The sequence below is a fragment of the Falco peregrinus genome, chromosome 1 (assembly GCF_023634155.1).
Source record: "Falco peregrinus isolate bFalPer1 chromosome 1, bFalPer1.pri, whole genome shotgun sequence".
NCBI lineage: Eukaryota > Metazoa > Chordata > Aves > Falconiformes > Falconidae > Falco > Falco peregrinus.
This window is the reverse complement of record NC_073721.1, coordinates 2,075,001-2,100,000: the sequence shown is the minus strand read 5'-3', so window position 1 is coordinate 2,100,000 and position 25,000 is coordinate 2,075,001. Positions and strand designations below refer to the sequence as shown.

The 25,000-nt window shown below is 43.4% G+C and overlaps 1 protein-coding gene across 1 annotated transcript in view; it reads left to right on the top strand.

Annotated features, from left to right (window-relative positions):
- MGMT (O-6-methylguanine-DNA methyltransferase) overlaps nt 1-25,000 on the top strand; it is a 168,667-nt gene that overhangs the window by 76,068 nt on the left and 67,599 nt on the right. The gene's annotated exons all lie outside the window — the stretch shown is intronic.

Sequence of the window (25,000 nt, the reverse complement as noted above, 5' to 3'; positions counted from 1 at the left end):
GGGATGTTGCTGCAAAGTCCTTATCTCCATGTGGCACTAAACAAGGATTTGTTGTGGGATTTGAGAGGGCTGTGTAGTGCTTCAGTGTTAAGCACCCAAAACTCTGGGGGACTGGCACTAATTTCCTCTCTCTCGTAAAACAACATAGTATTCATAACAACTCGAGAGGCTTGACATAAGTAATGATGGCATATGCAGGCGAAGATTACCACCCCAACAGTGTAATCAAGGTGCTAGGTACTAATGCAAGTTAAATTGAGACAATAATGCTGAAACTTGCATTGTGGGATTAGGAGAGTACTTGAAATGCTGACATCGGCATCTCCTGGAAGAGCGCCTGTCTTCCTTTCAATTCCTGTTTATACTTAATGACCTCAAAATTTGTATGTCGTTAACACCGTGTACTGAAGTGGGAGAGAACAAGGTTTGGGAGGGAGAAGATTCCCTGCCTTCGTTGACTTTTGTCTCTTCTGGTAATTGGTGGCGTTGTGCAGCGGGCGGCACGGGCGGCGCGGGGCCCCGGGGGCTGCGGGAGCGCGGGCAGCGTCACCCACGCCTGCACAGGCGTTATCGCCGGAGCGCAGTAAAGTGCCCAGCCGATGGAAATGTGAAATAAAGTCGTATTACAATGTGGTGCTCAGATCAATATTGTGGCACCCAGGTAATTAAAGTGGGTTTGTTTATTTGGCTCCTTATAAATAGAAAGGGCTTAATACAGACTAATTACACAGAGCCTTTCGTATACTGTAGGATAATAATGGCGGCAATTTAAAGTGATATTAAATGAGAATTAATAAAGGAATATTGAGTCACTTTGACTGCATTAAGCTGCATGAAATGATTTCTTATCTCAATTTAACTTTCTGTCCACAGTTTAATGATTGATAAACTTGGAATTTTTATAGAGGTAATCTAAAACAATATTTGATAGCTATGTTAAATTAATAACTACAAGGCCTTTTTTCTTGTTTATCAGCATATCGAAAGAGATGCTCCCTTTTGCTTTAACGATCTCAATTTGTGTAATACTTCCGCTGGATATTCTGCTTAGTTACATACGCATGTAAACACTATTTTGACAACGTTTTATTGCTTTGTGAAGCATACATGTTCTCCAGGCAGTTTGTACTTGTGTGTAACACATGAGGTTAGTAACTTGTTCGAACAGATCTAAAGCAGGTTAAAAAAAGGTAGAATTCAGCTTCAAGTGAAAATTGAAACCACATTTAAAGCCTGAAATGAAGATTGTAGTTAATCGTGTTCCTTTAAAACAGCCCCTGGAGAATTGTATGACAAATGGAAATGTTGGTTTGACTGTTCCAGATGTGAAATGAAGTGACCTGGATTTACTGTCCAAAACACTATTGTTTCTGCCACAAACTCATGAAGCACCGTGGGCGGGAGCAAAACCCATTCGATGGAAGAAAAAAATTTATTGGAGGCACTTTTAGTCTCTGAAGTGGCCAAAAGGAAAAGACACAAGGTTTTGAAGTGCAAGTCCGCAGATCTGTGCCATTGATGCATTTAAATATGTTTACATGTTGGTCCTTTGTTGCAGCTCCTTGCACACTGCGGTGGTGCCGCGTCCTAGCCCGTTAGCATCCCAGCCCTCCTCGGGGCTGCAGAGCAATGCACAAGGTCAGGACCTCATGCCAAATGCATTATATATAAATAAATATATATATATATAACAAATTGCTGGTATTGTTCATTAATTTATGTCTTTGAAATGCCACGTCAAGCCTCCCAAGGAGCTCCTGGTGCCCATGTCCCCTGGACAGCTTCTCACCATGATCCAGCATGAGTTCCTGATGAAATTACAGGTGCAGGGAAATGCAGAATTAGAAATATATCTGATGTTGCAATACTTGTGAAGCTATAGCTTTGTTGATGACAGGACAATTCCGTTTTTGACAGTTTAATTTACTGTTGCCAGTGGACAAGAGCAAAAGGAGAACGTGGGGTTAGCCACCTGCCCCCTCACAGTGTGTTTCACATGCTAGGTTGCAAAATCATGACTCCCTCAACCTGTCGTGCTCAAATGAGAAGGTTTTCAGCTGGGGAAATGGAATACATCAGTGCAGGTAATATTGCCTGACCTCATAAAACAAAAGGAAAAATTGCAGATTCTGACAGCCATTATGAATCTTGTATCAGCATCCAAACGGCTCTGAGCCGAGGTACAGTACATGTTTGTAATAGGAAAAAAAACAGGGTTGCCACATTGACTTGCAATATGGAGCAAAAAATGACTTGTCAGTAATTTGTTCTGGGATGTTAAAGAGGCTGTTGAATTTACTAGTTATGTACACAGCGAGTGTTTAGCCTGGAGCAGCGTGCAGAAATGGCGCGCTCGCAGAGGTGGTCTGCTCGACTTGGGCATGGGCTTGGGTGGGAGGGGACGGAGCCACGGTGGGACTGCGTATTTTAGGCAAGCTTTGTTCAGTTCAGAAATCGCTGAGCCTTTTTAATTGCACATACCATAAAAATGCACGTTTTCTTGCTCTTAAACCAGATAAGTCAGGTTATGAAAACCTTTGGACTACAATGTTTTCTTCAAAACCCTAAGTGTTATGGTGTCAGACTATACACTCAATTATAATTTTATTTCTGTTTAAAGAAGTAACTTTATTGAGTACGGTTGTTCTCTCCAATTTCGTATTAATTTTTCGTTAGCTCTTAATTTCTTGACCACTCGTGTTTTTCCTTGTTTGATATTTTACATTCATCCATCTCACTCCTCTGTGGGTTTCCTTGTGTTCTTTATTTTCGGAAAGTTCTGAAAATTAGCATTATCAGAGTGATTTAGTGAGCCAAGTAAATTAAGGATGGAATCAGTTGTTAGACGCAAGGCTAAGTTTGCGAACTTGAAATGCCTGGAGTTTCTTGCTGACTTTCACTGGTCGGGCTGTATTTGATAATAAAGTAGTTCTGGGAAAAGTCTGTTTAATCAGATTAGCTTCGTACGCTTTCAGTAACAACTTTTAAGTATGAACTTCCTCTTTTAGACTAGTTTATTTTAGACTTTCTGTGTTAAAGACTGGTGTTTGGAAGTGGCAAAGGCCATTGCATCACTTCTCTGGTCGTGGTTTTTCAGTCGTTCCCAGTAACGCCAGGTAAAGGTGCATCTTCCTCTGCCTTCAGAGGTAAGACAGTTCCCTTCCACATTTTTCCATGCTATATAGAACCACTTTGAATCTACAGCAATAAGCTTTCATCTTCTGTCTCATCTGCTCTTCCAAGTTTCCTTTTGATGGGAGTGGTGGGCCTAGTTGTAGTGCTGGATGCCACTGCATGGACGGTGCTGGACTGCACAGTAGCTTCACCTCGGGCTGGGTGATGGAGAGCATGGCTAAGGCTTTCTTTGACTCTTTGAGGAATAAAAGCTCTTCTTGCCTCAGCTAATTGGGCTGGTGTATGTGTGGGCAGGTTATCCTCTCACGCCGACTGCCGCGGTGGTATTTACCCATCTCCCCTCCTCAGATGGAGCCTCGCACGCACCGCTGTGCTCTCGGCCACTTTGTGTTTGCTGGAACTTGAGTGCACTTCAATTAAATTGCAGCTCATGAATATGATGAGAGCATTGGGATGTTGAAGGGAAACAAAGCTGGCGGGCCGGACGGGTCCATGGCACATGGTGCCCACAACCCGCCAGGAGCCAGGCATCTCTGTGTCCTCAACCCCTGACCTAGGGAGAGGTACGGGAAACGGGGGCCAGAAGCAGCTTGAGAAGGCAAATATGGGAACTGAGCCGATGGAATTAATTATTTTTTTATTCTTAACTGGAGGTTAAAGTTTTAAAAATTTATAAAATACTAGCTTTGTTTTGTTCATGGGGAGTCTTTATGCAAACCAGGTGAAATACTGAGGGTCCAGGGTTCAAGTCCCTGTTCGGATACTGTCCTGGTTTCAGCTGGGATGGAGTTAATTTTCTTCTTATTGGCTGGTGCAGGGCTGTGGTTTGAATCTGGTGTGAGAGCAGTGTTGATAGGACACTGATTACTATAGTAGTATCATAGAATCATTATCATACCATGGAATGGTTTGGGTGGGAAGGGACCTTGAAGCCCACCCAGACCCACCCCGTGCCCCGGGCAGGGCCCCCTCCCCCCAGCCCAGGCTGCTCCCAGCCCCATCCAGCCTGGCCTTGAGCACTGCCAGGGATGGGGCACCCACAGCTGCTCTGGGCAGCCTGGGCCAGCGCCTCGCCGCCCTCACGGGGAACAATTTCTGCCTCACAGCTCATCTGCATCTCCCCTCTCCCAGCTTAAGGCCATTCCCCCTTGGCCTGTCACCACGTGCCCACGTACAAAGCCCCTCTCCAGCTTCTTGCCGGCCCCTGTAGGTGCTGGGAGCTGCTCTAAGGTCTCCCCGGAGCCTTCTCCTCCCCAGGCTGAGCAGCCCCAGCTCTCCCAGCCCGGCTCCATAGCAGAGGGGCTCCAGCCCCCTGACCACCTCCGTGGCCTCCTCTGGGCTCGCTCCAACAGGCCCGTGTATAGATGCTGTTAAGTGATTAGAAGGACCTTACACAAGAGAGCAGCTGCTGCAAAAAAAAAAGAAAAACAGAAAGGCTGTGCAAGAAAATAGAGTGTATTTGAATACATGTTAGCTGCTAAAATTCAGTGAGACACATGGCAGATTAGATGAAAAGGATATCCAATGAAACTGAGCACAGTTCAGAAGGGATGAAAAACATTAAAATTACAGAAGGGTGTAAAATGCAAGCTTTCATACTCAACGAGTAATTTTTTAGCCACCCATGTATTAAAAATGTCACTCTGTGGTCTACAGCCAGCTGTGCCACCACTGCCACCAGCGATAAATGTGAACTTTCTGCATCTGCTCAGTAGTGGTAACTCTGGATTCCCTCAGTAATTTAAGTTGATGTTGCTTTTGAGGTAATTAAAGCACAAAGACGACAACATAAAAAAGGGATTAAGGTTGGAAATACCGTGTTATTAACACACTTGCTCTGTGATTTCTCTCGGCATACAGAAAGATTTTTCCACAAATGTTTTTTTTAAGGGTAAGTTCACTCGCTTAGGAGGAAGAAGGTACATGAAACTCAGAATATTATGGAGAAAGATAAAAGAAACAAGGCGGGATTCTTGGTGGTACAAAGACAACAAGCAGTAGGTAGGGTTACAGTGCTGTGACAGTGGAGATGTGAGGAGGGTGTTGGGCACCTGAAGGAAATGAATGCACTGAGATTTGCTGCAGTGCAGCACATGACTGCAACTTTTTTGGTGATGTTGTGGAAAATCTCTGCAGTTGTCCATTCAGATAGGCATAAGGCTACTAACTGTAACAGGCTTGTGGCACCTTCTATTTTTGCATCTATTAATAAACTGCTTTTCCATAAATTATCATTTAATGTCTTGCTTGTTCTGACAGCAGCCTCTCAACTGAAAATATTGATGAAGATTTTGAGCTGCTTTAGGTGTGGCTTTTCTCAGATGTTCATTTCAGGGTTTTATTTCTAAAAGTAAGCTATGAGTGAGAATGCTGCTTTTAGAATTCAAATGTTTTCGGAGACTGAAAAATCACCTCTGGTTCATACAGATGCAGATTAACAAAATGGAGGACATCCTTTTCCCCTTCAATCACTTCGGTGGCGCGTTTCACATTACTGGGTGACCACATCTTTCCTTTTTAACGGCTGAAATGGTTTGCAAAGGCCACTTCAAGTTTCTCTGCTTTTCACTCCCTTTTGTGTGAGACTGTCAGCGCCCGAGCCCTGGCCGTGACATGCACAGACCGGCTGGTTTTTCTCCTTCAGATCAGCGGCTCTGGACAGCTTCTCTTTCTCTGGCAGCCGCTTCAACCTGCTCTGTCTTGTCATCTCCGAGTTCAGTATCTGCTGCTCTGAAGGAAAAAAAATGGGATGGGTTGGACCATTGTATTTGGTCTTTTGACCTTCCATGTTGCCCATGAGCAATGAAGGATAACTTTTGACAAGCCATGTCAGATGTGACAGGCAATCTAGTTGGGTTGAGTGGAAATGTGCTGTACAAGTTTGAAGCCTTAGTTGGGGGCATTTTCCTGGTGTTCAGTGCATTTAAATTGACACCAGACCTCAGTGTTGTTCGTTGCGGAGCCCCACGTTTCCAAACCGTGCCGTTTTAACAGCTCAAATGGAAGCCTTTCATATGTCTTTTGCGTTTCATTCCACCAATCCAGTGCGCTATAGCCTCTTCCGTGGTTTGTTTTCCATCCCTCAGGAAGACACATTAAATTCGGTTTTCATCTATGAGCATGTTTGATTTTTATTTTCTTGTAGGAGCTTATGTTTTGCTGTTCGATGTATTTCTGTGTTTCCATAGGTCACCTGGGTGTGACGTGATAGGCGACTCCAAGTGCACCATTATGCTAGAGGTTGTTGAATATTACAAATTATTCAAAGAGCGTTGAAGGAACCTAGGTAACCTTGCAACTGCTTTTATTTCCGAATTAATTATACAGAAATGTTGATAGTAGAACTTCTGTGGGAAGCACATTTTCTGAAATGTTACATAGGCTTCAGTCAAGATCTGTTTTATTGTATTCTGTTGTTAATGGGTTGTGATACGTAGTTCCACATTTATTTAAATTAATTCGCATTACGGATGAGAAAAGCTAGCAGATAAGATCCTCCCTGGTAGCCTACTGAAACTGTCAGTGCCGGTGATTGGGCTGACTCTGACTTTCCTCTTTCTCTTACCTACCGTGAGCACCCTGAGTACTGATTTCTTGCCCACTAACGGCTTTCCTAGCTTAATTCTCCTCTTACCCCTGCTCAGATCAATACGGTGTACTGACGAGCAGCAGCAGTAAATTACGGGCAATTAACTTTCAGATGCCTCGGTCCACTCCAGCCTGGTTTTTGTTCCCCTCATGGCTGTCTTGGTGTTGCATTCTTGTTTCCCTTCTCCAGTGTGGCACAGGGCCGTTGGTTTGTGGGTTTCCAGCTGGCTTCTCCCAGCCCCTCTCTGCACCCTGCCTCTTGGAAATAAAATGGTATATTTTGTTCCCCACTCACTGCCAAGCCACACACTTCATCATCTTCTTCCCTTTTTAGCTCACTGATTAGTACTTGGATTGGCTGAATTTGAAAGTGGTACTGCTTATGGAACTGAGTCTTTGGGCCTTTTTTTCTGACCTGTGTTACATCTCGACCACGGAAAATGTTTGGATTTGTTGTTGGTTTGGTTTTTTTCTTTTGTTTTTTTCCTAGTGCAGCTGCAAGTATAGGCACCCAAGCGCTTTTCCAGCATCTCTACTCAAGCCAGTTTTGAAAATTGATCCGTAACTGTATTTAGAGAAAGAGCTTAATCTTGTTTAACTTTACATGACTTGTAGAACGACAGCAACTCTTGGTTTCTGTTTCTGGTTTTGTGGTGGTCCTGACCCACAAGCTTCTGGAAGAAGAAAATTCAAGACTCACACTGGTTCTGGTCTTGAAAGAATTTTTGGAATGCCATAGTTAAAGCACACAATTCGGAAATAACTGTTTGGTTTCTCTTGCTGTGTAGAAATTTTTACCAAAGATGTTCCTTGTCTGGAGTGGCTGTGACTGGGGCATCTCTTCAATCAATGAAGTCCTTGCCAGTGTTCTTCCTAGCATTTTAATTCCCTTAAATCACAATTAATTAAATAATCAGTCATTCGTAAGAATAAAGGTTCTTTCTTGCCATGAGCAAATAACAATCCCTCATTTTTCAAAGCTCCCCCCCAGCCTACCCAACACAGCAAGGGAAGTTGGAGTCATCTTTCCGTGGTGGTTCTGTCCTTCCCTGATGTTCCCAGAGGTACGTAGGGAAACAGTCTCCATACGTCATTCGGTTTCCATTTCAACTTGTGCACCCTTTAGGAGACAAGTAATTTGAAGTCTTTTAAAGACAAGCATGTTATTGATAAATAAGTAATTCTTTCACGGATATTGCTTCAGATGTGGAGCAGTCCTCCCTTCTGTTTTTTTGCCCATCTCGTTCAGTGATTTGTCTTTCAAAAGTTTCATGGGTCCTGGCTTGTCAAGAACTTCACTTTAAGGGCTTTAAGACCCTTTAAGTAACTGAAGGATCATTTCATTGTTTGTGTAAATAATTAGTATTTGCCTGTGGGGGAAATCGGAGTTCCTTACTCAGCATAGGAGCAATAGGGGTCTGTTGTGGTGGCCTGTCTCCTTGTAAGATTCTGCTTGTTTATGGTTTTCTTGATCCTCTATGTAGAAAAGAGTTAAATCATTTAAAAGATTTAATGTCACGGTAGACAGAAGAAAATGCTCAGAAAAGCAGATCTGTTTCTTGGCGACCTTTCTGTATGAGATTTTTGTTTAGAAAACTAAACCTATTCTGTAAAAAAAAAAATATCTGAGACAGATGGCTATTCAGAGCTTTTCTGTTGCTACGATAGTAGAATTATTTGAATATCCAGGTTGGGATCTCACAAAATGGAATACTTACTGTGGATGTCTAGAAGACACCTCTGCTGGCTTCCAGGCTATGATCTATAAAATGATTCAAACATCAAGAAGAGATTGGAAAAGGATGTATTGCGTCTGTAAGGAGGGGCTCTGGGGCGGGCTGTGTTGCAGCCGTAGGGCTCCATGGACAGAGCACAGGGGGTGCAGGAGGGGGAGGCTGGGGTGCAGCATGCAGCCTCGCTGTAGGAGCCAGCTCTCTACCAAAAGCATAGAACAATAGAAACAGTATCATAAGAGGTAAAGAGAAGTTCTGAAATTTTGTTTTGTTTTGGGTTTTTTTTTATATGAACTGTAAGTTGAGGGAGAAGAATAGTGGAGGTCCATCTTTGGGCAGTACAAATTATGGAGGGAGAAGCTGGCTGCGTGAGCTTGATGTCCTGTCTTGTCACATCATAAGTGTCTGGTTTAGCCTGTATAAAAAAGGTGTTTTTTCCCCAACCATTAATGAAACATGGTCACTTCTATCCAATATAGTGCTGTTTGTTTAACTGCATTACTTTTTAGGACTGGAGGCCCTGTAACTGTGTGCTTTGAGCTGAAACTTTACCCATCCTTTTAATCAGAGTAAAGTACAGTCTTTTGCTGCAAATTAAGTTTTCGGTTATCTGTTCTTCCTCTCAGCTTTCAATTTTCAAGTGTAAAACACAGTATTTGCACCTGGAGCATGCACGCAGCCGGCGCGGGTCAGCAGGACCTTGCTAGCAGTGACTTGCAGAGTTTCTGCTGTTCTCATTGCTGTAGCGTACATTGCCCTGCAGGAACGTCCCCGTGCTCCCACGGACCAGAGCACGCCGGTGAGAGCTGCACCACCCTCCATCCCGCGGCACGCAGGGTACCACAGCCCCCGCCTCCCCACCGCCTTTTGTCACAACCCTCGGCGCTGTCGAGCATAGCACGCAGTGTCTTCTTCTGGCTGTACCGGCGGAGCTTTCACCAGACTGATGTGTTCCTTCCTTTTATTCGCTGGGGGAGTGCGATATATTTCCTGCTGATAAAGGCAGCTGGAATTTCTCCTGAAAGATTATTCAGGTCTATGCCTAATTCAGCAGCCAACAATATCTCCTTTTTGTCCTAATGCTAGTAATGACATGGATAATGATCTTCTTTCTGTTGACTTAAGGGGAGCCACAAAGACATTGGTGGTTACACAGAGAGATGGCTTCCTCTGGGCTGCACAGGCATCCCGGCAGCGGCAGCTTTTCCTCCATAAGACCATCACTGGCTGTAGGAACATGCCTCTGCAATTTATGTTTTCTTACAAATATACGTGCTATCATTGATGAGATTTTAATATTATAACATTGATAGCACAGAGATCTACTGCTTGGTAATCCATCTTTTTTTTTTATTTTTTTTTTTAAATGTCCTAATGGTTTTTAGACAGAAAGCCCCTTTTTCAGAGAATGGTTTGGACTGGAAGGGACCTTGAAGCCCACCCCGTCCCACCCCGTGCCCCGGGCAGGGCCCCCTCCCCCCAGCCCAGGCTGCTCCCAGCCCCATCCAGCCTGGCCTTGAGCACTGCCAGGGATGGGGCACCCACAGCTGCTCTGGGCAGCCTGGGCCAGCGCCTCGCCGCCCTCACGGGGAACAATTTCTGCCTCACAGCTCATCTGCATCTCCCCTCTTTCAGGAGGGTTTCAGTATTGTCAGGGTTAAGTTTCTATAGGAGTTGGGGTGAGTTTAGCGGAGGTTTCAGGTTTGCTGTGGTTTCAGTGCAGCCCCAGTTGCATTCGAGCAGATCGTTTTGCAATGTTAAGCATTCAGAAGAAGCCTTTTGGTACAGACTTCTAATAAGCAGTGCAGTGCCGTTGGAAGGGCGCTCGTGCCGGGGATGGGCTTTATGGTTTTGCTTCCAGTTTTAGGCTGGGGCACTGGAGGACCCAGGCAGTGGGAAACTCTTTGTTATGAGCCCTGCTGCAGAAACCTCCCATGCCCAGAGGTGGGTGAGGAGAGATGGACGTATTCTGGCTCAGGGAGTCCCCTTCCCCGTGGTACAGGCAGGGCTGTCAGCCAGCATCCCTCCCTGTGCCACCAGACCCCCGTGATGGGCATCTCCAAGGCATCGCGCTCTGACAGCCATCTTGGTAAGCAATGGAAACAACATGTTGGCGAAATATAACGCCAAGAAGAGCACTTCTCAGTGCTGGTAGAGTGCTTTCCAGTCATGCCAGCAGGGCAACACTTTTGGCTGCTGATGGTTTTTCCTCCAAATATTACTGATTTGTTTATTTTTTTTCTTCCTGGTAGATGTGATTTTCTTCATAATCCATTCACATGTGAATTAAAAACAAATTAGACTGCTGGGTCAGTAAAGTCTTTAAAAGAAAAAAGACACAGAGCAAGCAGTTGGCAATAAACTTGTCCTTTTTGGCACCTGGAATAAAAACAGTAACATAACAGTACCTTTATATAGCACATAAAAATATAATTCAGGATAAGAATTCAGAGGTCACAGCAAGTGGTTAGCTAAATAGCTCTAGGGAGTTAAAATAGTTTGCTTACACAAAGATAAGGTGATATTTTATGCAGAAAGCCTATGTGTGGTTCCAGAGCGTGATGGTTTTATGTGCAGTAAAACAACTTTGAAAATAACGTGCAGAAAAAGTTTAAGAAAATTATTTTTGCAGATTGTAAAACATATACACTGAAACTTATGAGGTGACTAATACTGCTCTATTTAAAAGTGTCCACCATCCTTTGCTTTAATTAGTGAATTGCGGCTGTATTGTTTCCTACCAACAGCTTCCTTCATTTCTTTTGCCACACGTTGCTTTTGTTGTAAGGTGTCATTACACGCGGAAAGCCTGCTGGTGTTTCTTGGCCATGGAGAACTCGTGGTAGAACATTTTGAAGGTGTAAAGTCTACAGAGGCTGAAGTTACTCCCCCAGTGTTTACATTTGGCTGCCAGACTTATGGCTCCTTGGGGTCCCTTTGAGCCCCGTGCTGTTGGGATCGTATCCACAGCTCCAGTTGCTGTTAACTGGAATGGCACCTGGGATTGCTGCCGGTGCTCCTGCAAACAGGCCTGGCCAGCCCTGCCTGGCCCTCGCCACCTTTCAGGGGTGGTTGTCAATGGGCTGGGGAAAAGCAGAGGGGTTCTGGGTGCTATTTTGATACTAGCTTAGGAACAGCAGTCTTTTACAGAATCGTGTAAGTCCCGTGTCTCGGCTCGCAAACCTTTTTAGCCATGGAAAGTTATTACCGATTGTCATTCTTAATAGCACGGTGTAATAAAGTAAATGTCACGTTGCGGTGTATTTGGTTGGTTTTGCAGCAGGACAGTGGATAGGATTTACCCAAAGAAATGATTTTTCAATGTTACGTATCGGTGTCTGCGGAGCACTGCTACAAGGATGTGTATGTCCATTGCAAGGCGTTTATGGTATGTCTTCTATTCTTGAATAGCTGCTATTGAAAATGTGTTTACCAGTCTAGTTATATATAGAATATGTGTATATTCCATTTAAAATAACCTTTTCAGTTAATAGAAACCATTAGCGCTTACACAAAGATAAGGTGATATTTTATGCAGAAGGCCTATGTGTGGTTCCAGAGCGTGATGGTTTGATGTGCAGTATGTACATGCATTCTTGTAAATCTTTCTCAAAGAAGCTGCACACCCAAAGCCCTCCAGGAGGCATCTGAAGTCAGTTTCTGTTTCTTCTGAAACTAAAGCAGTTTGTTCTCAGCTGAACTAAATCTGAACGTGCTGTCAACTCTCGTGAGTGTTTTTCGTGGGGGCGGGAGGGTTAGCTTTTTATGATGTCAGCTGGACCTAGACAGTAAACCTAATAATAACACTTCTTATTTGAAATCAAAGACTTGTATACAAATACACAAAGAAGTAAAGTAATTAGATTCTGACAAACAATTTGCTCAAATACTTTATTCATTGAAAAATGTCAAGTCAACTAGAAGCATTCATAAGCTTCTCTCAAGTCTGGTAAATGATTCTGAGCATGGAAAACATTCTTGGTTTTTTCTCGGAAATAGACGAGATTTACTTTTTAAAAAATAAGAACAACAGAGACATTTCTGGCTTTTTGTGTCTGCTAGCATCCAAGGTTTCAGGTAGCTTTGGCACAAAGTGGTATGAAGAGGATAAAGTCTTGCTCTAGTGTTCAAACACTTGTTGCTAGTTATCAAAAGGATAACAAAAGCATTCTGAGTGTCCGTGACCGCTTCTTGCAGATGAGTGTTGGGTTTGCTCCAATAAATGCTGTAATACTTGCTCTTTCTTCATATACATTTTAAACTATTTTATTCTTGAAAAACCTTACAACAGCTGTTTTTTTCCGAACTTCTAAATGCAAGAGAAGTTTAGCAGACCATATTTCATCGAGTGTAGCGGAATGGCTCACACTAACCTTTTGAGTTACTTGAGAGTTACCTGTGCCAAACCTGTCTCCTAGGGCTGGCACGGATGTCTGCATGCCTTTACCGACATCTGTGAATGAGCTGAGAAGGACAAGAGAGGTGTGATCAGTAGGTTTGAGGCCAGTGATGCTGTCAGGGGGATGTTACATTTTGTGCTGGCCTGATGCTATGGATCCGGACTGTACCATATGCCAAAGCCCGGCATGCCCCCCTGCCCAGAGTGGTAAAATTTCATAGTATTAAAAGTATTTTAACATGTTTTTCATTGGCCCTGTGGATTCCACATTGAAATTGATGTTGTTTGCAAAGGCTTTCAAAAAACAACACTCAAAACCAAACCAGCAAGAAAAGCCTCAATCAAAAAGTGATGGCTGTTGATTTTGCACAGAGGTGTGCTTTGCAGTAGCAGGTACAACATTTTCTTTTTTCAGCTTTAAAAGTGTAGATTTTGATCTAGAAACTTAATATCTTTCATCAAGGAATTAAGCAATTTGTTAAATTCCATGAGAACATATTTAAACATATTGCAAAGATGTAGCCAGTGACTGATGCTAAAACGGTACATTCCCCATAACGCACATAATAATGTGGCCGTCCAGGGCTTCGTTCATTAGGGCATTTGATTTACATTGGCCAACTTCAAATTTTATGTAACTTTTTATGTATCAAAATGTATGCATTTGTCCTCTGATCCTAGAAAGACCCTACTAATTTGTGTTGCTGCGGTAAAATCTGTGAGCAGGGTTTGCCTGCAGTCTCCAGCTGCAGCCAGGGGTTGCTGGTAGGAGTAAGGCTGGTCTGTGTGCCCCGTTGGCAGCTGCAGGCCAGGGAGGATCTGGCTGGGGGAAACGCTGCTTCAGGCTTTGGTCCAGGTCCATCCCTCCAGTGCCGGTGTAACCACTGAACATAACGTAAGTGGTCTCCCTTTGCTCTGTGGAAAGTATTCCTGCTTTGGTTTAGTGTGCTGAGTTGTGGTACTAGGTGGCAGAGAAACCTGGACAAAAGCTGCTTTTGCCAGCTCCTTGCCCTGATTAAAGCTGTCATAAAATAACTTTTAGAAGTGGAATCTTGGGAGACTTTGCCTTCTTGGTTCCTCCTTGGCTGCTTATGTAAAGGACAGGAGGGGACTGAGGACAACCAGGACTTGCACGGGCGTAGTTGTTGCCTTTTTTTTTTTTATGGTCTCATCCTACCTTTCCATGTAGTCATCGTCATGATGGCTGTCTTGACATGGCATCCTTTAGAGGTCTTTTAAATCAGCAGAAAAATTAATCAGACTTCGTTGGGTAAACTGCTAAGCATCCTTCCTTCCATGTCAGAAGTCCAACCACATCAGTTACTTACGCGTGATGGATGTCGTATTTGATAAATAGCACTCCTTACGTTATTACTTGATACATATACAGGTTACGCAACTGAAAAACAGTGTGGAAATACATTAGCTTTAATTAAGGCAGGTTACTGCTAGCTGCTGTTGAGTCTTTTCTCGCTCCAGGAGAGCGGCGTGCTGCCCTGCTGCCACCCTGCCGAGGAGCAGGGATGCTTGCTCTCTTTTTAAGCCAGCTCGTGTGCTGGTGGCACGGGGCTGTGAAGGCTTCGCCCAGAACTTGGTGCTTCATCTTGGGTACCAGCCTGACACTGGGGAAGGAGGCTCAAGCACCAGCCTTCCCCAGCATCTCATCCAGAAGAGGGCTGTCAGTGCAAGCGCCCGTCCTCGGCGTTAGCCTTTTTTACAATGCTCCATGCTTTGGCTCTTGTATAAATATCTGCCGCATTTCCACCAGGAGTTATTGCTGTTATATATTTTACAGACACTTTACTGTCATCTAAGTGGTTTATTTTATTCCCACAGCTAGGAGAAAACTACAAAAGGAATTTTGTAATCTGAATGTGATTGTGGGCAGAGAGTAATGTTTTGAAAAGGAGCTGAGAGTAAATTATATCACTGCTTTATTGTGTTTAAGGAGACTTTTCTATTGTGCTAGGAGTTAACATTAGTTCTCAAAGTTATTAACTGGATGTGGTTTTATTATGACTGTGTGTTTTGTCAATATATGACTTTTTTTGTTAGGTTTTTTGGTGCCAGTTAGGCTGCAACTTTGGCACCGTTGAAGTTTAAATATGTAAACTCAGCTGGTGTTGAAAGTTTGTTTAGGTTTTACCTCCCTTTCACATGCAGCAAATAAAGTAAACATTTTTTTTCCCTGGTAGACTATTTATAGAGGGGCTTTCTTTGGGTGCATTGCTGTTATACTGTGTTGTTTTGACAAATCGTATTTGGAGAATCAGACTCCAAATATTTGTAAAGCCTTACGAAGTGGAGATGGAAGTTGTGTTGCTGAGGTGACCTTTCAAGCTGCCACTAAGTGGGTTTTCTGGCAGGGAGTTTGGGTGAGTGACAGAACCTTTACCATCTCCCAGGGGATGCCAGGGCTTCGCCTCTGCACGGTGGCAGCCAAAAATGCAGCTGGATCCAGCAGTGACAACAGAAGCACTCGCCACTGCCACCAGCCTGGCTAGCTCCTCTTCCAAATGCTCCAGATATGCTTTTAAAAAAAATAATAGATAGGTATAGGTATAGGTATAGGTATAGGTATAGGTATAGGTATAGGTATAGGTATAGGTATAGGTATAGGTATAGATATGTCACCAGCACACGGGGGGGGGGGGGGGGGGGGGGTGAGGGGGTGAGGTTGCGGGTATTTGTAGCTTTTCCTGTTGTTTAAGAAGATGTTGAAGCCTTTACATCTGTAGAAAAATAAATTACTTTTGAAAGGATAACTCTTGTAAACAATCAAAACACTCAAATAAATTCAACCATTAAATTAATGCCCCCCCTCCCCCCACCTTTACCAAATCACAGAAATGTGCCTGCTGGGGTGAAATCTATCATTAACCCAATTTCAGTATTTGATGCCTATATAGGTATCTTGAATAGCCAGCTAGAAGGGACGAAATATGAAAGCACTTCTTTAACCACAAAATCAAAATATCAATTGATATCCACGTGATATCATTTCTCTCTTTGGAAAACAATTGCAGTGGTCTTAAAACCTTACCTGGGTAAAATGAGGATTATTGGCAGTAGTAGCACTTTCCTTGAGCAATTCTGGAAAAGCAGAACAAAACCTGCCTGCTGAGCTGTAGCATAGGCTTCGTGTTAAAATAATGGGGCTTGAACTCCTTCAGAACGTTGGAGTTCAGTGTTTCAGAAGTATTTTAACAATCAGTGTAGTAGGTCTTTTATTGCAGATTCAACTACCAGTTGTATGAGTTGGTAAAAGTATGAGAAAGTATTAACAAGGACCAAAGTAACTACTTTCTTCCTGGCTGTGTTTTTTGGTAGCAGCAAATTGCATCAGGCACAGACACTGCGTCATTTTTCGCGCCAGCACAAGCATGGGAGGAGAGGTTTGGGAGTCGCTGGATGCTTTATTGGGTTTTTTCTAGTTTTTAATTCCTTCAGCTGACAAGGGTAGTAGGCAGGGTGTCAGCCCACTGTTTCCTTCAGAATTCCATCTGTTTAGCAAGGAGAAATGCAATGTGATATGAAAAAAAAAAAGAAAAACAACAACAACCAAAAAAAAAAATAAACCCAAACAACAAAAATTCAAGGAATTAATTACGCATTACTATAGTTTGCATCTTGTCCGTTTAATGAGCTGTTTCTGTGCATCCTCGTTGCCACAGCATACCCATGCGGGCCTTAATTGCCTATCGTTAATCCTATACGCACACCGTATGGCTGCCTGGATGGCTGTAGAGCGCTTTTATCTGGCCTCCTCGGGAGCTGCAGGTACCGGGGCACCGGTGCTGTCAGCCCAGATGAAAGGACCCGGCCAGGGCGGGCGTGCAGGGCTTTGATCTGCTGCAGCTGGCCAGCGGCTGCCGAGGGACGCCTCTGAGGAGCGACTGCAGGGTTGTGTTTGTGCAACACGACGTGAAAGGGCTGCACAGGGCTCCTCGGTGTGTGTGCCGGCACAGGCACCCGCCTTCCCCCCAGCCCGCTGCTGTGCTGCCCGTCTCGGGTTTAACTCAAACCGTTGGGCCCGTGAAGGTTAATTCGGTTTAGTGTTTGTTTGTCTTCTCCCTCTCTGAACACACAGTAAAAAACCCCATACGTTTGCAGTATGGATTTACTAGGCTGTTCGGTATTAAAAATGAAGTGTGAGTATGGACCACGTAAAGTGAAAATATTTCATGGCGTGTGCAAAAACATGGTTGATATACTAGAGGAGCTGCTTCTGAGCCAAGCTAATATGATCCACGCGGAGACCAGTAGGTCTCCATTACTAAATAAAGTGCTATCATGAAGCATAATGTGTTCCTGTGAATTACTCCATTACCTGCTAAGATCAGAGTTGATGTGGCTGCTTGTACCGCTCTTGGATGTTTGTGCATCGTAGTTTTTAATTAAAGCCAGCTATTCATTTTTCTCAGATTTCCACTTCTAAGCGTAAATTATTTTAAATGAAAATGTATTTTGGAGTCTCAGGAACAAACTTCCTTTATTATTGTCATTTTCTCTAGTTTCTGGCTGTCTAAAAAGAAGTCAGCTGTGGTTACAGGTGTTATGGCCAGGAGAGCGTAGGGAAGCATCTCCCCACTTCTGCAGCTGTGTTTTGGGAGCTCTTTTGCCCTGCAGTTTGCATTGATGTGTTTTAACTAAGGAGCAGAGCTGGCAGTGGAGTAGAGGGAGCATCCAGAGCTCAGACTGCAGCCTGGCACGTGGGGATCCCCCGCTCCCGTGCCCCTCTGGCACGGGCACTGCAGGGGTGCGCGTGTTTTTGTTACAGTGATATTTGGCAGCGATGCTTCCACATTGGTTTTCAGAGGTAAGTTGACTATAACCAGCTCCCACACAAGCTGTAGCAAAAACATAGTATTCAGGTATCAGTAGAACAACGTTTTCACACTTGTGTGCACAGTGTGTGTATATATATATACATACACGCATAGTCATAAAGTCCCTCTAATACCTAAGGAAAAGGATTTGCTTTAGAAATGCGGTGTTGCACCCATTAAGCCTCCACTGTACCTCAGCAAATAAGAAAACAATTAATCTCTGCATTTCTGTAAGTATGTAAATTATATTTTTGATGCTATTGCAAATGGCTTTTTGGATTTTTGTTACGAACAGTCAATGCATTAAGAGTATCTTTTTATAACATGAAATGTGAGAGTGCCATGGTACATTGCTGGGTCACTTCCACAAAAGCACAAGATAGACCTCGCTGTGTCCTGGCAGCCTTCGACTTAACGGGAGCCTTCAGTTCAGATCAGTCCTACAAGCCTAGTGTATGTGAAACTGTTCTCTGGCTTATTTCATCCGGATATGTCAGTGTGGTCAGTATTGAACTCCTGAGCATTCAGACATGGGGTTTCTGTTGACTCGTGCGTCTCGGGGCAGGGACGCTGTGGGTATGTGACTATTTATCACTTTCTCCTTTGTAGGCAGCAGGAGCCCAGGGTTTTGTCCGTGCCGTTATCAGGGCTGGCAATGCTTTGTACGTCTGAAGCAGAGCACTGGATTTCAGGGGGGGGAAGACCTTCAATATTTATCATCTCTGGGGTACATTGTTTATTTATGTTATGTGAAGACCCTCCCATCCTGCTTATGCTTTACTGTATTGGGTGAGGACAAAGCTCCCACTTCACCACACTTTCAGACTACTCTGCATCACCATCACGCGGCCCTGCCCGAACCTTGCCAACTCTCGGGCCAAAAACAGGGCGGGGAATATAGTTTTTACTGAAAAGGACTTTTTTCTTGTCCTTACTTTAACCGCTTATTGGAATGATGCTGTGGAAAATTACAAAAATTATGGGGTTTAAGATATGATTTTTTTTTTTAGTTACTGCTCATTCGTTTGAAACAAAGTCCTTTGTCGCCAAGGGGTAATGCCATTGATTTCATTCCATCTGAGCCATTTCAAGACTATATTTATAGGGCAGTATTTTTAGTATATATTGCACAGGTTCCGTTTTGAATGAATCAAAATGGGTACAGTTGGCAAAGAGTCCAAAACTCCCTTGTCTGACTCCTGTCCAGTTCCTGAACCAACCACAGGCACACCGAGAGGTGTGCTGTCTGATACTGAATTTGTCTTACCAGGAAAAAAGGCTGACTTCTGTGAGGACACACTGTAGACTTTCAGGTAAAGTGGAAATTAATACCTCTTTAGTCTTGTCAAGCTGATTTGCTTGGTTTAACGTCCTGTCATTGTCATAAGCAATGTTAGCAGGGGGACTACTCGTGTCAGCAAGCAGTTGGGGTGACAGGCACTGTGACCTGCTCTTGCTAGGACTAGAAAATGGAGTGTTTGAAAATACCCTCTATGTTGCAAACGACCTGTTGTGCTGCAACTGATGCACTGAACTGGTGGCAGCACCGATGAGAGGTGTTGTGGCATGAAAGCCAGAACTGCGAGCAGGTTCATGGATGCATTTCATAATCGACCAAAATGGATTTACAAAGATGAAAAGAATTAATGTCCTGAATGTTTTCCTGAGCTTTCCAAGGATGCTGCCTCCAGAGGCTTGACCTATAAAGCATCTATCTGTAGGAGCTCAGTGATTTTTCTGCATGTGACACATAGACTTTTTCAGGTCTGCAGACTACCAAAGACATTAAGAGGTAAAGTTTTTATGCAGGAGCTCTCGTCTTCTCTGAGAGAAAAAAAAATTAGGGACCGCTATTAGTGAAAGGTTGAAAACGTTTTCGAAAACAATAGGCAGAATTGGTGGTAGACTAATAATTAATAGGTGCAGATGCTAAAAAGATGAAAAAAACTCATTCAGTTCATCATTTGAATAGTATTGGAACACTGTTTTGTCCTAAAATTCTGCTGTGATCAGGTAGGGATAGAAGGAAGGGTTTCAATCTGTTCAAGGCATTTCAGAGGAGGAGTTTGTGCTGAAGCTGGTGAGGAACATTTTCGCTCCAAGGCTGTGCTCGCTGGCGGGGGACAGGTACCGGGCCATTGCCCTTCCTCTGTTGGTTGTCTGGTCTCAGCCTCGAAGAACATTTTCTGCCCTTTACCGCTGGTTCAGTAAATGGGTGCAGGGGTGGGAATGATGTCTGGATGGCAGCTGTGCAGACCTTTAAATACCAGGTCATTACTGCAGGGCTACAGACATCGATGTGGTGAGACGTAACTCAGAGGCAACTGGGCAGCCCTTTCTGTGCCATGCTTAGGGCACTGAAAATAGCTCACGGCAATATGCCACTGGCTGCCCCTTGAATTCTGATTCGAGTTAAGTACCCTGATTTGCATTGCCGAAACGGCAGCGTTTTGCTCACGAATTACTGTTGTTTCTTCAGGGCCTGGAGAAACTGCTCTCTCCTGGATGGTGCTCGTACATACAAGGAGCTTAACATCAGCTTCACAGTAACCTGGCTTAAAACATGGCTAGTACTGCTGTAAGAGCAAAGAGTGGGGTCACGTTCCACTTCTTCCAAATACACTCATTCGGTTCACTTTCTTTCCCAAGAAGCAACATACGGCACCATTTCTGTGATCCTATTTCAACTTCAGCAGGCTTAGCAAATAATTTCAGAAGCCTTGCGTTTGTAAAGAAACCTGGCGCTGGTATAGAGTAGATCTCATTGTAAAGTTATCTTCCATTATAAAGTAGTTTGTCTCAATTCCCTTTTTTAGTTTCAACCCATTTTACCTGCATATATTCCTTCCACAGTGTTGATTAGTCTCCATTTGTCGCGTTGGTCACAACCTTCAAGTACATGCTTTACATGGTTGGACCACATCTCGTTGCTTTACATAGTACATCACTTACTTTAATACTTCCTCCAGAACTGAACTCTTCTGAAATACTGGTCTGAAATGATGGTCTTAATTATGGCATCAGAAGTTTGTCTTCAGGTTTTTGATGCAAAGTGACACATGATATTTCAGGAAGTGTCTTGTCAGAGGTGATGTGTGCAATGGCTGCTGCTGAATTATCCCTTTAACCTGTTTGGTACCTGTTTTACACAGTGCTTATATAGATCATGGTTGCCTAGATTTTGGGACTGTTGTGAGAAAATTTTAATAGGGTTTGGTGATATCTGGGTGTGTTGCTGTCCTATCCATGAGGGCAGTATTTAATCTTGCAGATACAGCTTTTCATTATCATCATGGCATCTCATGATTCTGTGATGTCACCATTTTTATCATGTCTGTATCCTGCCTAATCATTAAGTACAAATCTGACAAAACAACAACAGTCACAGGACAGGCGAGGTTGGAAGGGCCTCTCTGAACTACTTTCTGTTTGTAGAATTAATTTTTCTGTTCCTAATGGTTGTGTTCTGCACTTGATCCTGACTCTCCTGTCTTGCTGGTTTGGACCATTTCTCTTAATTTGTCAAAATTATTTTGATTTCTGATTCTTTCACGTGAGCTGCTTGGACCATATCCCAACTTGGCGTGCCTTGGATTTACAAGTATGTTCAACTCAGATTTAATCAAACATTGCAGAATCTGGAGGTGTAATGCCACCACAGTTTGACAAGTGAGTATTTGTAGTAGCCAGTATATACAGGTACATCTTACTGGCAGTTAAAACACTTAGACTTTCAGCTTATATTACTGCAAAATACTATTTCACGCAGAGGTTTCTGTTTCCCTTGTAACCATGCAGTAAATCCTTCTGCTTAAATTTTTTAAAACTTTTCCTGGCATCCACCTTAAGACTCTTCTAATGTGCACTGTATTTCCCTCATTTTTTAATGAGAATGTCATCAGCAAAGGTATATAAAAATCTTGATAAAGTCAGTATATGTTTCCCCGATTGCTGCCCCTCTTATCCATGAGGCCAATTATCTTGTCAAAGAAAAAGATTAGATTTGTTAGGTGGTTTATAACCTTATGAACCTGAGATGCTTATAAATATTTTAATAATTTGTTCCATTATCCCTCCCAATATCAAAGTTTGACTAGTCTATAATTTCTTCCTGTCTGCTTTTTCCCCTGTCTTTGCATATCCTTTGGGATCTTGTCTGTGCTCCATGAGCTGTCAAAGATGGTCACTAACTCTTCACCACTTTATCCTGTTGCAATAAATGGTTGCACCATCAATTAGGATTTTGAGACTTTTCATTATAAAGTCCTGGGGCATCAATAAGGTTCATTTATGATAATTCTGTTTTCTGTTTGGGAAGGTTTAACAGTTACAATCAGTACCGACTGATGGATTATTTCATGGAACGTGAATGGTTGAGGGAGTTCAACGTGCAAATGTGTATATTTATATAATTAATTTTTTTTAATCTTAATGTAGGGAGTTGGCTCACTTCTGTCAACTACACAGATACATTAATACAGCTTTTAAAGTACATTGCATACTAAAACACAGAATGTACTGCATCAAGTTATTTTCATCCCACTTCACCTCGGGCTGATTGGTATAAATTAAATTTAACCTTAATGATTTTATGCACTCAACATGCCACTCAGAATCCAGTGGTTTTGCTGGTAGGATTGTTATTATTTTTAGTGCTCTAAGTTTACTGTATAGTTTGACAGTTTTGGTTGTCTAAAGTACCCACTGAGGCTTGAGAAAAATGAGGTATGGTTTTTAAAGTTCGGGCAGCCATGCCCTTCTGTCCTGTGTGCAGCTGTTGATCCTCTTAGGCAAATGGTATCTGTGTTGTGCAAACTTTATCTATTATTGTTACTGTTATTATTATTATTATTAGTGGTGGTGGTGGTGTTATTATTACTTGCCCTTGGAAGCAGATTTGAGTCTGTTCAGTCTGTTCTGCAATGGTCCTACTGATGTGGACATTGCCCATGGAGCAGCTGTCCTCTGGGCACCTCATGTGAGCAGCTTGCTGGTGCTTGCTTCTGGGAGTAGTTGTTGGAGACCTGCTATTGTATCTGATGCATTATCACGATTAGACCATGCTCTTGCAGTCCGGTTTTCTTAAGAAACTGCAAGGAAAAAAGATGCCAGGATAGAGGAAGATTTCTATTTGGTAGTCTGTCCTGTATGCCATTCACATCAATTATTATTTAGACTTGACCGTAAATAAAGCTCATAAATATTTAGTGAAACGTTGCCAGTATTTTTCTTTACAAACAGTTTCCTCTCCTGTTGTGCAGCAAAACTTAACGTCTTGCCCCAGCACCTCTGGTGCTGTAGGTCACCCTGATGTCATCTGACACAAGGCGATGTGTATGTGTGCGTGTTTGTGTGTGTGTGTGTATACATGCTTAAATAATTAAATTGCATTTCCATTATAATGTTTTGTGCACTACAGAAACGTGGAGTGGCATTGCTGCCAGCTCACAGACAATGCTTTTATCACGATAAGTACCCTAGCAAGAGCGTATTCTTACTGCGAACAAAGACGTTGCAGTAGCATTGCTGTGCATTGTTCTTGCTAAGCAAAGACTCACAGAAATCAGTGGTGCAAGCACCACGCTTGTTTTAATGAGAATTTGCTACTTACTAAAATATTATGAATATTAAATACTTCCAGTAACAAGCTTTATTATGCAGTAACATGTTTTTTCATATGGAACAGATATCTCAGAACTTGAAATTAATGGCTACAAAGGTTTGTTGCCATGCAGTTCAGAAATTTTCAGTATGGTGCTGTTACATTTTTTGGAGGAACCTACAGGAAGGACCTAGGTTTACTGTCCCGCAGGGTAAAGACTGGGAAAAAGGGGAGCTTAGGGCTCCTAAACACCCTGTGTGTAAAAGGGCTTTCCATATTATGTGAAAGAAACATCCCTTCAGAACGCTTTCAAGCGTGCTCAGGTAGGTCCGTGCTGTTGCAGCTGCCTGTGCCACAGCCGCATCTCCTGCCCTGAGTGTGGTTGGGGGTCCTGACCAGAGCCTTTGCACCGCTGGTCTGGGCACAGTGCCATTGCAGAGGCAGACCTCAAGCAGCACCTTTGGGGTATTTGCAACTGTTTTATTTGTCTCTGCTCAGGGGAGAGTGGGGTGAAGCAGGGAACTGGTTCTTGAGACGTAAAAACCTACCATGGGATCACCTCTGCTTCAGCAGCGGGGTGGGAGCTCTTGGTAACATGGGAGGCTCGGCCGAGATACCGCGTTACAAAGCAAAATAGGAGAGAACATGTTTTTCCCCACAGATCTTTAAAAATGAGTGACTCTCTTAATTTTGCATTGTCAAAAAATACAGAGGAATGAAGTAATATTTTTACTTCAGTGATTTAAAACAATTTAATTTGTGGATAAACTCAAATGCAGCTTCACTCCAGTGCCATTGAAATAAAACATTATGAAATATTAAAATGCTCCATACACACACCACTAAGATTAGATAGTCATTAGGACTGAAATATTGGCATCCTGTTAATTATTGCACTGCAAATGTTTGAGGGAGAAAACACGTGTTGGTTTTTTTTTCCCAAATGAAGTCCAGCAAATTAAAACCTGAACTAGAAGTGATAACTTCAAATATGATTTATTTTGCAGTAGACATACAGAATAACCCCACAGAGATTGTCAACAGTCAAACAAGAGCAATGATGAAATGAAGGCACCTCACTAGCTGACTGCTTTATCTTATTTGCCTTAATGAATGCCAAGTAAACAGCTTGTTTTCCATGGGACTTAAAATTTTGTCTTAAAAAGGAGCGGGCAGTGTGCTGCTGGTGCGGGAAGTGTGCGGAGGAGGTGTACGGAGGAGAGCAGTGAAACAGTGTGGTGCCTGGTGGTGACTCTGGCAGTGGTTTTGCTTTATTTCAGGGCTGTCTGTTAAAAAAACAGTATCAAAAATAAAATTAAAAAAAGCCAACTCCATCCGCTCTTGATGGGCTGAGCGGGTGCATCTCACAGCGGCTCCCCCAACTTCTGCTGGCATTTCTGTTGGAAATTGTGAACACACAACACTAGAATGTTTTATGTTGGAAGGGACCTTGAAGCCCACCCCGTCCCACCCCGTGCCCCGGGCAGGGCCCCCTCCCCCCAGCCCAGGCTGCTCCCAGCCCCATCCAGCCTGGCCTTGAGCACTGCCAGGGATGGGGCACCCACAGCTGCTCTGGGCAGCCTGGGCCAGCGCCTCGCCGCCCTCACGGGGAACAATTTCTGCCTCACAGCTCATCTGCATCTCCCCTCTCTCAGCTTAAGGCCATTCCCCCTCATCCTGTCGCTACGGGCCCTACTAAAAATCTGGATGTAAA